We start from the raw sequence: 15,118 nt of genomic DNA, 5'->3' as shown, positions 1-15,118 counted from the left end.
CTGTATATTTGAATTTTTAAAATCTTCTCCCTAAAAGCATTATAACTCGACAGCAGTAAATTTTTAAGTACTGAAAGCAAAATATAAAATTCAACATATAAAATTATTCACACTTTGCTACATTTACATTATGTTGGGAAATAACACTAATGGTTATTTGAAAGGGAATGATAGGCAGACTTGAGTCTCAAATAAAATATTCTGTTCAGTGTAATTTATGTGGTCAAATTTTTCCTACAAGATCCCAGAGCACAAAACACAAACAAACATTGTGTTATACCTTACATAATACAAATATTAATTCATCTTTAGCAAAGAAATTATATTTTAGTGAAAAAAGAAATTTTTTAAAACCTTCATGAATTAAGCTTTCCCATACATAACTAAAATAGAAGAAATGGATTTGTAGGATAGAGAACACACAGTTCCAGCTCAAATCAGCTACTTCATTTTATTGTACTATATCTTACAAAGAAAGAAGTGTATGCTGTGCCTATCCACATGGAATTTTTTCTAAATTTTATCTTGAGCAAATGATACTCTCATCAGTAATTTGTAAGAGTGAAATTAGAGAGTCTGATTTTTGTCCTGAAATATGGAAATGATTCTTTCTTTGAGTATCAAGAATAGAGAAGCACAACCAAACTTACATTTTTTTGCCAATAAATATTTATTGCAACAAATAAAGTTTGGATCTTTAGCCTACACAGACACCGGAATAGAAATGACATGAATTTGAACCCTGCCCAGGATTATTAGGCAGTGTTCTTAGCAGTCAAGTAAATATATTTAACCAGCCCACGCACCTAAGGACAATACCTATCCCAGTGTACATCACCTATATAACATATCTCTCTTCTCATTCCCACCACAGTTCCACCCCCTGTGACCTGAGGATGGCATAGGGTCCTATGCACCTTCCATGGGTAGCACCACGCACCCACATCAAGACCCCAACCCGGCCATCTGAGTTAGACTAACCTTCCCCAAGTAGCACTATCTACTTCCTGGCTCCCAAGAACCCCACCACCTAAGAACCTCTTAAGATTCTCATGTACTACATATAGGTAACACCATCACCCCCTACAAAGACCCCCAACCCCACCAACATGAAATCTTCTCTACCTTCCAGGCTTCTGATGATCTGGAACAATAACCAGCTCTAGAAAAGATTTACTCTTGTGCTCAAATAGCACTGAAAATGTAAGGACTGCTTCTAGCACACAAATTAACTCTGTGTGGCCACACGACTCAATCAGAAACACCATTTAGCTACTTCAAAACCTATCAAATCAGTGTAACAACAAACATCAAAACATTCAAAAAATGAGACAGATTAAAAAACGTATTAACAAAAAACAAAACAAAACATTACTAGCATGACCTAATTCTGAATGCCAAACTCCCATCACAAAACTCATAAATCAGAAATAACCATAAAATGTGTCTCCACCAAAAATCAGTACTCTCAGTGAAATGTTCCTGAGAAAAGCAGCTTAGATGACACACAATACAATGATTTCAAAATAGCAGTAATGAATATGTTTGAAACTCACAGAGAATACAAAGAAATGCTGAACTGAGGACTAAAAAACACAGAAAAAACAGCTGAATGAAATGAGAAAAAAAACAAATAACAATTCAAGATAGGAAAAATAATTTAATATATAAAATTTCTAAAGTAAACCCAAAATAAAACTTGAAATGAAAAATTCATTAACCTAAAGGAAACAAAAAAAACCTCAAAGGAAAGCCTCAATTATATAATGTATCAACTGGAAGAAACAATATCAGGAAGCCTTGAAGACAAGGCAGAAGAACTGGATAAATCAGGCAAAGAAAATGATAAATCTAAAAAACAAATCAACAACACCACACACACACACACACACACACACACACACACACACACACACACACACACTGCATAAAGAGAACATGTAGAAACTCTGAAACAATTTAAAGAGACCAAACATACTAGCAATAAGTATTGAAGAAGAATTGCAGGTCAAAACCACAGAAAATATTTTCAACAATTTCATAGAAGAAAAATTTTCCAATTTATGAAAAGAGATGCCCATTAAGGTACAAGAGGCATATAGGACACCAAGGAGAGAGGAATAGAAGAGAAACTCCTCATTTCACGTAACAATCAACACACTAAATGTATAGAACAAAGAAAATCTATGAAAAAATGAAAGAGATAAAGATCAATAGACAGGTAAATGCAGGCCTGTCAGAAATAAAAGCTGATTTTTCAATTGATATGTTAAGTGCCCGAAGGGCTTGAATGATGTTCTATAAGTCTTGAAATATTATAGATGTCATCCTAGCAAAATTATCAATCATAATTTTAAAAGAGAGAAAAATTCCCCCTATAAAGGTAGCTTAAAGTGATTTATGACTACTGAGCCAGCCTTACACATACATTGGGCTGAAAAAAGAGATAACCATATCCAAGAAGTGACAGTGTTTCACTTGTTTCAATAAGAATATTAGGTTAGTGATTAAACAAAGGAATACTAAGAAAACAAACTTTATGAAATCAACAAATAATTGAACATCAATGGCTTCAACTCATCAATCAAAAGATACAGACTGCCAGACTGAATTAAAAATTCAGGATCCACCATTTTGCTTCCTCTGAGAGACACAACTTACCACCTTATTGTGAAAGGAAGGGCAAAAATTTTCCAATGAAATGGAATCAGGAAACAAGAAGGCATTGCCAATGGTCTGATTCCAAACTGAAAGTAATTACAAGAGATAAAGAAAGCCATTTCAAGTGCTTTGCCATCTTAAATACATATGCACTAAATTTGGATACACACAACTTCATAAAGCAAATATGTCTAGACATAAAGCAACAGATTGATCCCAACACATTAATAGTTCATGACTTCTGTATTTCACTTTCACCAATGAACAGATCATTCAGACAAAAAATGAACAGAAAAATAAAGAGCTAAATGGTATCGTAGATGAAAAGGACCTAATAGATATATAGAGAACATTCTATTTGAACCTTCACTAAAGTAGGCAATATACTGAGAAACAAAGCATCTCTCAAGAAATACAAGAAATTTTAAATAATTCTTTGTATCTTATCTAACCACAATAGAACCAAGTGATATTAACAGCAACAGATGTTACAGAATTTGCACCAACAATGGAAAATAAACAATGCACTATTAAATTATGCATAGATCAAAGAACTTAATTATTTGTTTTAAGGCATTATAAAAGAACAAATGATATCCCAATACAAGCATATGAGATAAATAATCAATATTAGAGCAGAAAAATAACAAAATAATAATGTAAAATTACAAATTAATGAAATAAAGAGATGGTTTTTTAAAAGATTAACAAGATTGATAAAACTTCAGCCATATTATCCAAAAGAGAGAAAAGTCCCAAATTAATCAAATTAAAATGAAAGATTAGATAGTACAAAAGAGATCAGTGGAATGCAGAAAATTTTAAGGATATACTTCCAAAACTTTTATTTCACCAAGTTGGAAACACTTAAACATGCATATGACATACCAAATTTATATCAAGAAGAAATAAAAAGTTTAAATATATTTGCAACAAGCAATAAGATTGACTCAGCAATAAAACAGTTCCCAATTTAAAAAAAAAAAAGCCCAGGTTCATATGGTCTTACTGAAGAATTCTTCCATACCTTAAAGGAAAATTAAGACTGATTCTTCTCATACTGTTCTATAGAAGAGAAAAGCATATTTGTAAATTATTTTTATGAAGCTAGCTCTACACTGATTCTTAAACCAAATAATGACAGAACAGGGAAAAAACATTATAGACTAATCTCTCTAGATGAATATAGGTTCAAAAAACTCCCAATGATATACTTGCAGACTAAACTTGAGAACACATAGCAAAGAATATTCACCACAATCAAGTCAGCTTCAGCCCAGAGATTCAGGTATGATTCAACATATATAAACCAAAAAAAAAAAAAAAAACATATTCCGCAATATAGATTGAAGGACAAAAAACATTTCATCATCTAATTGGACACAGAGAGTATCTTGGCAGATTCAGCATCTCTTCATGATAAAAGGACTGGAGAAATTAGGGATACAAAGAACATACACATCAACATAATAAAAACAATTAAACAGCAAGACAATAGCCAACATCATGCTAAACAGAGAAAAACTTGAAACATCTCCACTAAAAGCAGGAACAAGACAAAGGTGTCTAGTCTCCCCAATCCTATTCAATATAGCGCTGAAAATCTTAGCTACAGCAATAACACAACTGAAGGAGATAAAGGGGATATGAGCAGGAAAGAAAGAATTTAAATTATCCTTATTTACAATTGGTATGATTATATGTATAAAGCCCCCTTAGAGACTCCAACAGAAAACTCTTAAAGCTGATAAAGTTGTCTGGCAAAGCAGGAGGATACAATATTAACATGCAAACACCAATGACAAACATACTGAAGAAGAAAGGAGAGGAACAATAGCATGAAGGTAACTTCACAAAAATATCTTGCACTTAATCTAAGCATGAAAGTGTAAGATCTATACAATGAAACCTTCAGGACTCCGAAGAAATTGTAGAAGATACCAGAAGATGGAAAGTCTCCAATGCTCATGGATTAGTGGAATTAACATGGTAAAAACAGGCATCCAAACAAAAACAATCTACAGATTCAATGCAATCCCATCAAAATTCCAATGTAACTCTTCAGGGAAATTGAGAAAAAAAATATTTAAACTCATATGGGAACAGAAAGATCCAGGATATCCAAAACAAATGTAAACACTAAAAACTTCCAGAGGTATCTTCATTCCTGATTTCAAAAACTGTAGTAATTTAAACAATAAATAACCACAAAACGCAATACATTGATAATATAAATTAAGAACTCAGGTATAAGCCCATATTCCTACAGCCACGTGATATTTGAAAAAAAGGCCAAATTTCATATTAGCAAAAAGGCAGTATCTTCAGGAAATGTTGCTGGACAAACTGCATAGTTATATATAAAAGACTAAAACTGGATCTTTATCTCTTTCTCTGTACAAAACTCAGCTCCAAATGGATCAAAGACCTCAATATAAGACTTATACCCTGAAACTGTTGAGACAAAATAGGGGATACACTTCAACTTACAGGTAGAAGAAAGGGCTTATATAATAGCCCCCCCAATAGTGAAGGCATTAAGACAAACAAAGGACAAATGTAAATTCATGAAACTAAAAGCTTTCTAGCAAAGGGCACCATTAATCAAAAGAAATAAGATACTACAGAATGGGAAGGGAAAAAAAAAACTTTAGCAGCTATGCATCTGACAGAGGGTTTGTGTCTAGAATAAATAACTCAAATAACTAAACCCCACGGAGGGCGGGGGGAGGACCCAATTAGAAAAAAAGACATTATGGGTGAGGGAGAAACCTGGTGCTAGGAAAATTCCCAGGAATCTACAAGGACGACCCCAGATTAGACTACTAACAATAGTGGAGAGGGTACTTGAACTGAACTGGCCTACTCTGGTAAACAGATTGGTGAATACACTGTCATCATAGAGCTTTCATCCAGTAACTGGATGGAAGCAGATACAGAGATCTATAGCTAAGCACCAGGCTGAAATCCAGGAAGAGGGATTATACGAGCAAGGGTGGGTGGGGAGGTGTCAAGATCGTAACTGGGAAATCTACAGAGACATCTGAACCAAGCTAGTGGAAACTCACAAATTTTAAACTGACAGCCGTGGAACCTGCATGGGACCAGACTAGGCCCTCTGCATACAAGAGACAATTGTGTAGCTTGGTCTGCTTCAGGGACCCTGGCAGTGGAATCAGGATCTATCCCTGGTGCATAAACAGGCTTTCTGGGAGCCCATTACCTATTGTGGGATGCCTTGCTCAGCTTTGATGCAGTGGAGAGGGGCTTGGTCCTGCCTCAATTGAATGTACCAGGCTTTGCTGACTCCCCATGGGAGCCCTTACTTTTTTGGAGGAGGGGATGGGAGAGCAGGAGCAAGGGGGAAGGGAGGATGGAGGAGGGGAGAAGGGATGAGAGAGGTATCTGTGGTTCTTATGTAAAATGAATTAAAAAAAAATTAAAAACGGAAATAGAGTTCTCAAAGAAAGAAATACAAATGGCTGAAAAATATCTTGAATGTTCAACATCAGAGAAATGCAAATTCACACTTTTTTTGAAATTTCATCTTCAGTAAGAATGGCTAAGTTTAAAAAACAAACAAATGACAACAAAAGCTGGCATGAATGTAAAGGGGAACATTTACTCACTGTTGGTAGAAGAGAAAACTGATTTAGTCACAATGAAAAAGTGTGATGTTTCCTCAAAAGCTATAAGTACCTACTATATTATCTACCTATACCACTCCTGGGCATATTCCCAAAGATCTCTACATCATACTACAGAGATAATTGCACATCCGTGTTCACTGATGTATTAACAGTATAGCCAGGAAATAAAAACCACCTAGACATCCATCAACAGAAGAATAGATAATGAAAACAGTAGTTAATTTGCACAGTGGAATATTATTCAGCTGTTAAGAAACATAAAATAACTTGATTTATAAATAAATGAATTGAGCTGGAAATAATCATTCTTAGTGAAATAACACAAACCCAGAAAAACAAATGTGTCATATTCTTTATCATACCTGTATGCTATATTTAAATGTGTAGATATATGTGATTAATCTAAATAACCATACAAGTCAGGAAAATAGAAAGGATCCATGGGGAAGACCTTCAAGAGTGGAGATATAGGAAATTATTGTTATAAAGGGATAATGTGAACAATGGGGCAAGAAAAGTTAAGAGGGAAATGAGAGGAAAGGTAGGGAGGGGATATGGAGAGGGGTAACTAATAGTGAATGAAGAGATGTGAAAAATTCATATGGAAATCTCCTACTCCAGAAGTCTCCTAAATATATACATGTGTAAAAATAGATTAAATGGACTTACCCTATAACAGAGGGACAGTGCCTTCCACATACAGCATAGGTTATCAACTAAAAAGCACAGTACCAGGAATGGGTAACTGTTTTTTGAGTTCTTTGTCAATCATATCCCTCAACTCCAAACACTATAAGGTATTGACATTTCTCTTGATTACCCTCCATAAATTGAAGATAAGCTCTATTGCTAAAGAGACCACATAGTTGACTAATACAATCATCTTGTGACTTAGTTTACTAATATAAAAAATGGGAATAATAGTAATAATAATTCGTATTTCATAGGATTTTTGAGTCTACATTTTAAGAAGTTCAAAATATATTAAAAGCCTCAAGCTAATGCCTATCAAATAACAAGAGATACAAATGTTTTTTCATTAAGAATTTGATAAATCAAGTATCATTACAATAATATAAAAATAAATTTGTTTCATAGACACTCTCTTAAGTGAAATTTCAAAAAATGTTAAATCTGACTAACAGGTTTCCTTATTCTGATCTTTTATAAAAATCAATATTCTAAGGAATAATTTCTTGATTATTAAGTACCATAACTGACCTTTGAGAAATAGTACCAGTTTAAAAGATATTCCTTGTTTTATGTTGTCATCTAATGCAAGTTGATTAATATTCCTTTCAATTTAATTTTGAACTAATTATCAAAGAGGTAACATTTTGATCAGGATTAATCTTATGGAATCTCACATGTCAATGCTTTCTCCCAATTATCTACTACTCTTTGATCAGTATTGCTAAAAGACTGCTATATAAAGAACTGTCAAGCTTGTGTGATGTAAGTCATCAAGAGCACTTTTTCTCCTATGTTTAGACTTGTCCAGTAGTTACTAATTCTCATTGTTAGCTTTCAGTCTCTCATTATGACCCTCTTCCAGTTCACCCTAAACGACCACACTTGCTACTGTCAGGAGTGTGAAAAGGTCAACAAGGTCATTCCTTTCCACAGACTCACTGGAGAATTCAGACAAAGATTGGGAGTAAGCCTCTATTGCATCTTTCCTGCATTATAATGGAGGTGTTCAATGACACAGTCTTTAGAAATTAACCAGCAGGGTAATCCCTTCTAAGAGCTCACAATTTTTGAAATATGTATTCACTACATTTTTTAAGTTTTGTTGAATTTGGGAATTTGGGAAATAACATTAAAGGTCATCCTGAGCACAAATGCTTCAAAAATTATAAAATAAGATGTGTGAAGCAATAAAATTGAAAACTTCATAAGTCTGCATCTAGAAGCATTAAATCATAGTGATTTATGCCAGAATTTTTAGAATAAATAAACCTTTATTTTTAAAGTATCTTTTTAAACTAATCTAACTATAAATAGTACTATAGCATTAATGCATCTATCTATGAAGTATTCCACCAATAGGAAAGAAAGCACAAGAAATTCCTTTCATACATTCTGAGATTAATGTATGCCTGAAATTTTAATAATCCAAATTACAAGAACTTTTCTTTGCAAAGGAATTATTATATCAATTTAGAAAGTACTAGACACAGAAAAATATCAGTAGAAAACAATAAGCATAAATTACTGAAAACTAGTTGAAAATGTAGTAAGACAAAACATTGCATAGCACACATGCTTTTATTATAGACAAAGTATTTTCTTGTAATATAATCCTACAGATTTGATAGAACAAAACTGATTCATTATACAATATTGCATTGGTGGAATTCTCTAACATGCCACATGGAATTTTTCTCCTTTCCTAATGAAACAGCGAATGTAAAGAATACTTAGAATTTAAATCTGTCTTTAAAAATTTATTCAGTTCAATATAATTGGTACTATCTTAGTTCAGTACTAATTATAGTACCACATTCTTTATTCCCAATGATTCAAGGAAGTTAATATTAAGGTTATGGTAAATCTTCTCTAACAAAAAAGTTTAAATTATTAGGGGTAAATCTACACAAAAACAGTACTTTAAGAAATTCTGGCTGGGCAGTGGTGGCACACAGCTTTAATCCCAGCACTCAGGAGGCAGAGCCAGGTGGATCTCTGTGAGTTCGAGGCCAGCCTGGGCTACCAAGTGAGTTCCAGGAAAGGCGCAAAGCTACACAGAGAAACCCTGTCTCAAAAAAAAAAATCCTTATTGTTTTATTCTTAATGCATTAAAGTGCATCTCAATATACATGTCTAGATAATTGATCTAATAACATAACGTGAAACAACAGCTAATAGAGGCCAGAAAAGTTATGACACTTAGGCACGATTTAGTATTCTGGTATGTAGTATTTATCAGTTATGCACTGATGATTTTGGAAAGCAAGGTAATTTGTGGGCCAGGGAGACAGCTAAGCAGGTAAAAATGCTTGCTGTGCAAGCACAATGACCTGAGTTTAGAACCTCAGACCCCATGCAAAAGACAGATTCAGTTGTATGTTCCTATGGCAAGATGGGAGGCAGATCAGGAGATACTCCCAGAAACTGATGAGCCAGCTAGCATGAAGTATGCTGCAATTTAGTGTAAATGACAAGAGAGACTCTGCCTCAGACAAGATGAAAGATGAGGAGCAACACCCATGGTTGTTGGCTCTAATCTCCACATGGGCTGTGGTATGTTTACATCTTCAAACAGAAAAATGTGCACACACACATGCTCACACACACTATACACACACACACACACACACACACACACACACACACACACACACCAGATACGTAAATATATACAAAGTGAGGCATTTTCAAAACAAGCATTGTATTTATCCCTACCTCCTCTGCTCCCAGCCCCTCCCCTCCCCCACCTCTCCCCAACCCTCAACCCACTCCTCCTCCATTTCTATTAAGTAAATAAAATTAAATAAGTCAGAGTAGCAAAGTACTATGCAATATGTGATAAAACCTTCACTAACCATTTACATTGTTTTCTAGCTACCAGATTTAGTGACTGTAATACCATAAGTACAAAACACTACCAACAAATTAAATTGGAAATTTATTCCTTTTCCCCCTCTACCACATAGCCCTATCAGGCCTGCCAACCTACCACCAAGGAACCTACCTCTACCTGCTCCTCCTCCAACTCTCAATTCACTTTGATTCTTTATACTATTCAAGAAAATGTGATCCTCCACTTACCTTGAGTTTTACATTAACCAATCATTACACCAAAAACTTCTATATTGCTAAAAATATTTTCAAAATGAAACTTGTAATTTCAGATTTAAAAAACAATTCAATTCTTGATTTTGTTTATTTTTGCTTTGTTTGTTTGCTTGTGTATCACTGTTAATAGAAGCAGGTTCCGGGTAGAGAAAGCGGGGCCATGGAATTGTGCCATGCCTCCTCTCCTGCTCTACAACTACACCTATCACACACACTGCAAATCAAGAGTTTATATCAATAGTGCATTCTTAATAATCTTCGAGTTTTTAAATTGTGAGTGAAAGTAGATATTTGACAGCATAACATCATGTTCAATCAATGGAACTATTGATAGTTCCATAATAATGATATGATACGCACATTTTCCTGCTACTTACTCATGAATAAAAATAGAATTATGATAACAACCCTTCTATAATAGTAATGTCAGACTGGAAGACAGGCACCTGTCTGTGATTACACAGGCAAATTTGGGCTTATGTCTTCATGGATATACATTGTAATTTAATTAGATGATTTGATATTCTAAGGCAAGAGGTAACATAGAAGTGTCATAATCTAGACCTTCTGTTATTTTTTCTGCAAGTAAGTTTGATATTCTTTTAAAATGTATTTGTTTATGTGTGTGCATGTGTACATGAGTTGGGTGTGTGTTTCAGCACACACATAGACGTCAGAGTATAACTTGCTGAAGTCAATTCACTACTTTCACTGTGTAAGTACCAAAGACCTAGGTTGGGTGGTCAGGCTTGACATCAATCCCTTTCACACACAGAGCTTTTGCTCTGGCACACTTATTTTTTTAAAGACCAGTTGGCATCAACAGTATAACTGTATTTGGTTCATTATTGCTGATGGGGCTTGTATTTACTGACACAGATATCTTCATTTCCCCTAACTGTCTCAATTGCAGACACGTGTTAACGTTCTCATTCAGTGAAGCCTGACACTAAAACCTGTTTGTTTTGACATATGCAAACTCCATAGTGCAGTGTTCAGGCTTTGAATATAGTTTCCAAATTCACTTTCAAGGATAAGGTTTTATTCTTTATAGTATAATTTGGTGGACTCATAATTCTGTAGTAAAAAGCACATTTCATCAGATATTCTCAGTATAACATTAAATTTTGGTTATGAAAGTAAAATTTCAAGTATTAACAGCATGTGTAAATGAAATAAACTCTTTGGACAAAATTCATGTTCCCTGTAAATATTAAAATATTGTATGAGACACTAAACTCACTTGGTGTGGGTGAATTTAAATGATGTGCTTCCATTCACAACACTTCCACCTCAAGGGAAAATGCTTTCCAGTTCAATATTTCTTCAATTCTCACAAGTTATCATCTAACAGAATGGAAATAATGTTTCTTACTTCACAAAACAGGCACAAACCATATTTTATAAACAGCCATTCAAAGAATACTCAACATAAACATCTTTATTATCTATAATTGATTACATCACCATAGTCAGACAACACCATTTATTTAACTACATACGATTTTTAGCAGAAAACAAAGCTTCAAATGGATTTTTTGATCATTATTATTTTGGAGCATATTACTGTCCTCCAAGCATATTCTAGGACACAGAAAAACCATGCTTTCACATGATCTATAATTTTACTCACATTGGTATAGAATCAAAAATGATAAACAGAACTATAACTGATGATCTAAGATTTTAATCACCAGAATAAATTTTTGCATAGGTTTTCTTCAACATGGTCACAAAGTCAGGCCATCAAATAAGTCAACATATAGTGAAATGATTTTTAATACAAATTAACAATGCAAACATCTGATGAACTTCAATCAGTTGGATTCCCCTTATTTATAATTATTAATTAATCAAGATTTCTGTTATAAACTGTGCTTAACGATGCACACACTTAATCCCAGCACTTGGAAGGCAGAAGAGTTTGAGGATAGCCTGGTCTACATAGTGAGTTCCAGTACAGCCAGAGCTATATAATGAGACCCTGTCTCAAAAAACAAAGGAAAAAAAAAGATTTCTGTTGTAAGCAGACAACATTCTACAAAAGGATTCTTATTTTTAGCAAAAAAGATTTTGATATTCTAGAAAAATTATATACTCTAATAATTATATTCCTAGGAAGAAAATAGAAAATAGTTACATAACTGTGTCCAATTTGCCCTCTTTCTTAAAAGACATAATAATGAAAAAGAAGCATATCACCATAAGTAAATTTATTATAATGCCACATGCCTGACCATGAAAGTTCCAATTTTGCTGCTTTTATGAGAATCACAAGTGAAAACTATTCTAGTGATTCTCCAAGCATGTAGCTTTCTCCATTTTCCTGAAAAATAACTTGAAAACAGTTCTAAAACACTAGCCCAAAATAAAGCTTTTCTAAGAGAATTCCTAAAATATAGTACTCTCATACCAACTGCAATGCTACAAACATCTGAACACTCAGATTTGTGTCAACTGTGGTTTGTAATAAATGAGTCCTCATGAAATCAAGTGGAACTCAAAACCTCACTGGCTGCTGAAAAGTTATCACCAAATCAAAGTCCCATAACATAATCTAAAATAAGGTTAGAATTACTATTGTGCTAGAAGACTGTCTCCTCTTGCTTTTCCTTTTCTGTAAACAAAATGTTCAGAAACTTAGACAGCCTCCTGTTCAACCACAACCAAATTCAATGTTCACTCGCACTCACATGGAACAAGGTCAGAATATTTTTAAGTAAGAAAAAAATCTTTGATTAATGCTGAGAGCTGCACCATGTTTAGACAGGGTCATGACCCCAGGCATCCATTTAATCAAATTTCTCTGCTGCCTGTCCCAATGGAGCCATCACAACAAGAAACTCTCTCAATGAAAAGTGGGGGAGGGGCAAGCATACTTCACATCTCACATTGTTTACATGCTGTTAAGTAATTATTTCACTCTTCCACCCCCACTGGCCATCCACAGACAAGTAACCTCCTTGGAGATTCTGAAAAGCCTATTCAGCTGTATATAGCTTATTTTGTTTTGTCCCCCTTCATAGTGAAGCTAACTGCTTAGCTTAAACACTTCTTTGTGATTACTAAAGTATACTCTGTCCAGGCTAATGATCTTGCTAATTATAAGAGTGTTTATCATATAGATTCTCAGCTTCTCTTCATGTTTCTCAACTATGCTATTGCAATAATTTCTGCATAATTCTTTCATCCCATCACACCACTTTAATGCGCCTAGATGAATACCCCTTTCCATTCACATATACACATAAAAAACCTGCTTTGTGAAGGAATTGTATCATTGTGGAGTAGTCAAACCAATTATTATTTTTCAGTAATTTGAAACAATACTCTGATCTTTAATGCAACTCTCTTCTGGGGCAAAGAGCATCAATGAGGCATACAGATAAAAAGAATTATAGTTTGCCTTTATTAAATAACTCTATCAGCCAGAGTAATAGAGATGGATAAAATGGTAACCTATTCACCCAACCCTTCCTAATTGCTGTCCTAAGATGCAAGAAGGAAAATGGGAGCAAGGAAGACAGGTTTATTTCTAATTGCAGTTCAGGAATTAATGGCAACTTGAAAGCCAAATGTAGGCAGACTCTTTCCAAGACCAACAGACAAAGCCAACCAAATACACTATGTGTAGTGACTCAAAACAAATCACAAGTGCCAGGTCTCAAAATCAAAGGCATTTTTCTCTCAGACTTTCTTTACTCAATTTCTGCTGAAGTAAACATATTTAGATGTTTTTGCTCATCATGGGAAATAAAAAGTCAAAAAAAGTTTATGGTACAAATTAAAAAACAAAACAAAACAAAATAACACAAAAAACTCTTCAAAGTTGCAAGAGGATTACTTAAATATACCTCATAATTCTTATTTGAAAAATCTGATTTTAAGTGAGCAGTTTCACATACTTTGTCTCCAATTTTTAATTTATGGCTGATGGTTATCTCCGTGAATGAAATTCTTCAAGTTAATGTCTTCCCCCATGGCATGCAATTACAATAAGCTTACTATCAGGTTACTAATTAGCTCAGGAGATTATAATACATGTTTTTATCCCAAGTATAACGTGCAGCATACAACCTGAGCAATGTTTTTATCCTGTTAGACCTTGTACAACATTCATTACTGAAAGGAAAGGGGTACCCTTGCTTGATGGACACATAAAATTTAAAACAAAAATTGACATGCTGAGTGTGAATGAATTATTTTGTGTTCTCATATGTAGTTATAATAAGTGATATTTCCAGTGACGAAGGGAAAAGTAAAGAGAACCTGCTGGGAACTAAACTCACAGGTAAAAAAAAAATAAATTCAAGACAAGCTTTATTAGAATGGCAAAGGGAAGTCAATTACAAGAGTGGGAAATATACACATATAAAACAGAAGATAAAAACATTTAAATGATAATGAATTGTGATTTCAGCAAAAAAAAAGATGGATTCCAGATATCCCCTGTGATCATGACAATAAATGATTAACATGAGAAAAATGAGAAATGTGATACACAAGAAAAATCATTGGCTGAGTCACAAAATGAAGATTTCAAAGGAGAGTTAAGGCAGTTTTCAAGATTTTCTCTTTTCATCAAGACAGCTAACCCAAGCTGGTGGGAGCTCATGGACTCTAGCCTGTCAGCTGGGGAACATGAATGGCACTGAACTAGGCCCTCTGTATGTGGATGACAGATGTGTGGATAGATCTGTTTGGGGAGTCCCTGCAAGTGGGACCAGGTCTTATCCCTGGTGCATGAAAAGGCATTTTGGAACATATTCCCTAGGGTGGGATACCTTGCTCAGCCTTGACACAGAGGGGAAGGGCTTGATCCTGCCTCAACTTAGTATGCCAGACTTTGTTGACTCCCCAAGAAAGGCCTTACCCTCTGTGATGAGTGAATGGAGGGTGGGATTAGGGGAGGTTGGGAGGGTGAAAGAAGGTGAGGGAAGGGAACTGGGATTGGTATCTAAAATAAAAAAAAAATCTTTAAAAAATAAATAAATACATATATTGCA

This window comes from Peromyscus leucopus, chromosome X (genome assembly GCF_004664715.2).
Source record: "Peromyscus leucopus breed LL Stock chromosome X, UCI_PerLeu_2.1, whole genome shotgun sequence".
Lineage (NCBI taxonomy): Eukaryota > Metazoa > Chordata > Mammalia > Rodentia > Cricetidae > Peromyscus > Peromyscus leucopus.
The sequence above is the reverse complement of the archived record's forward strand: the minus strand, read 5'-3'. Positions refer to the sequence as shown.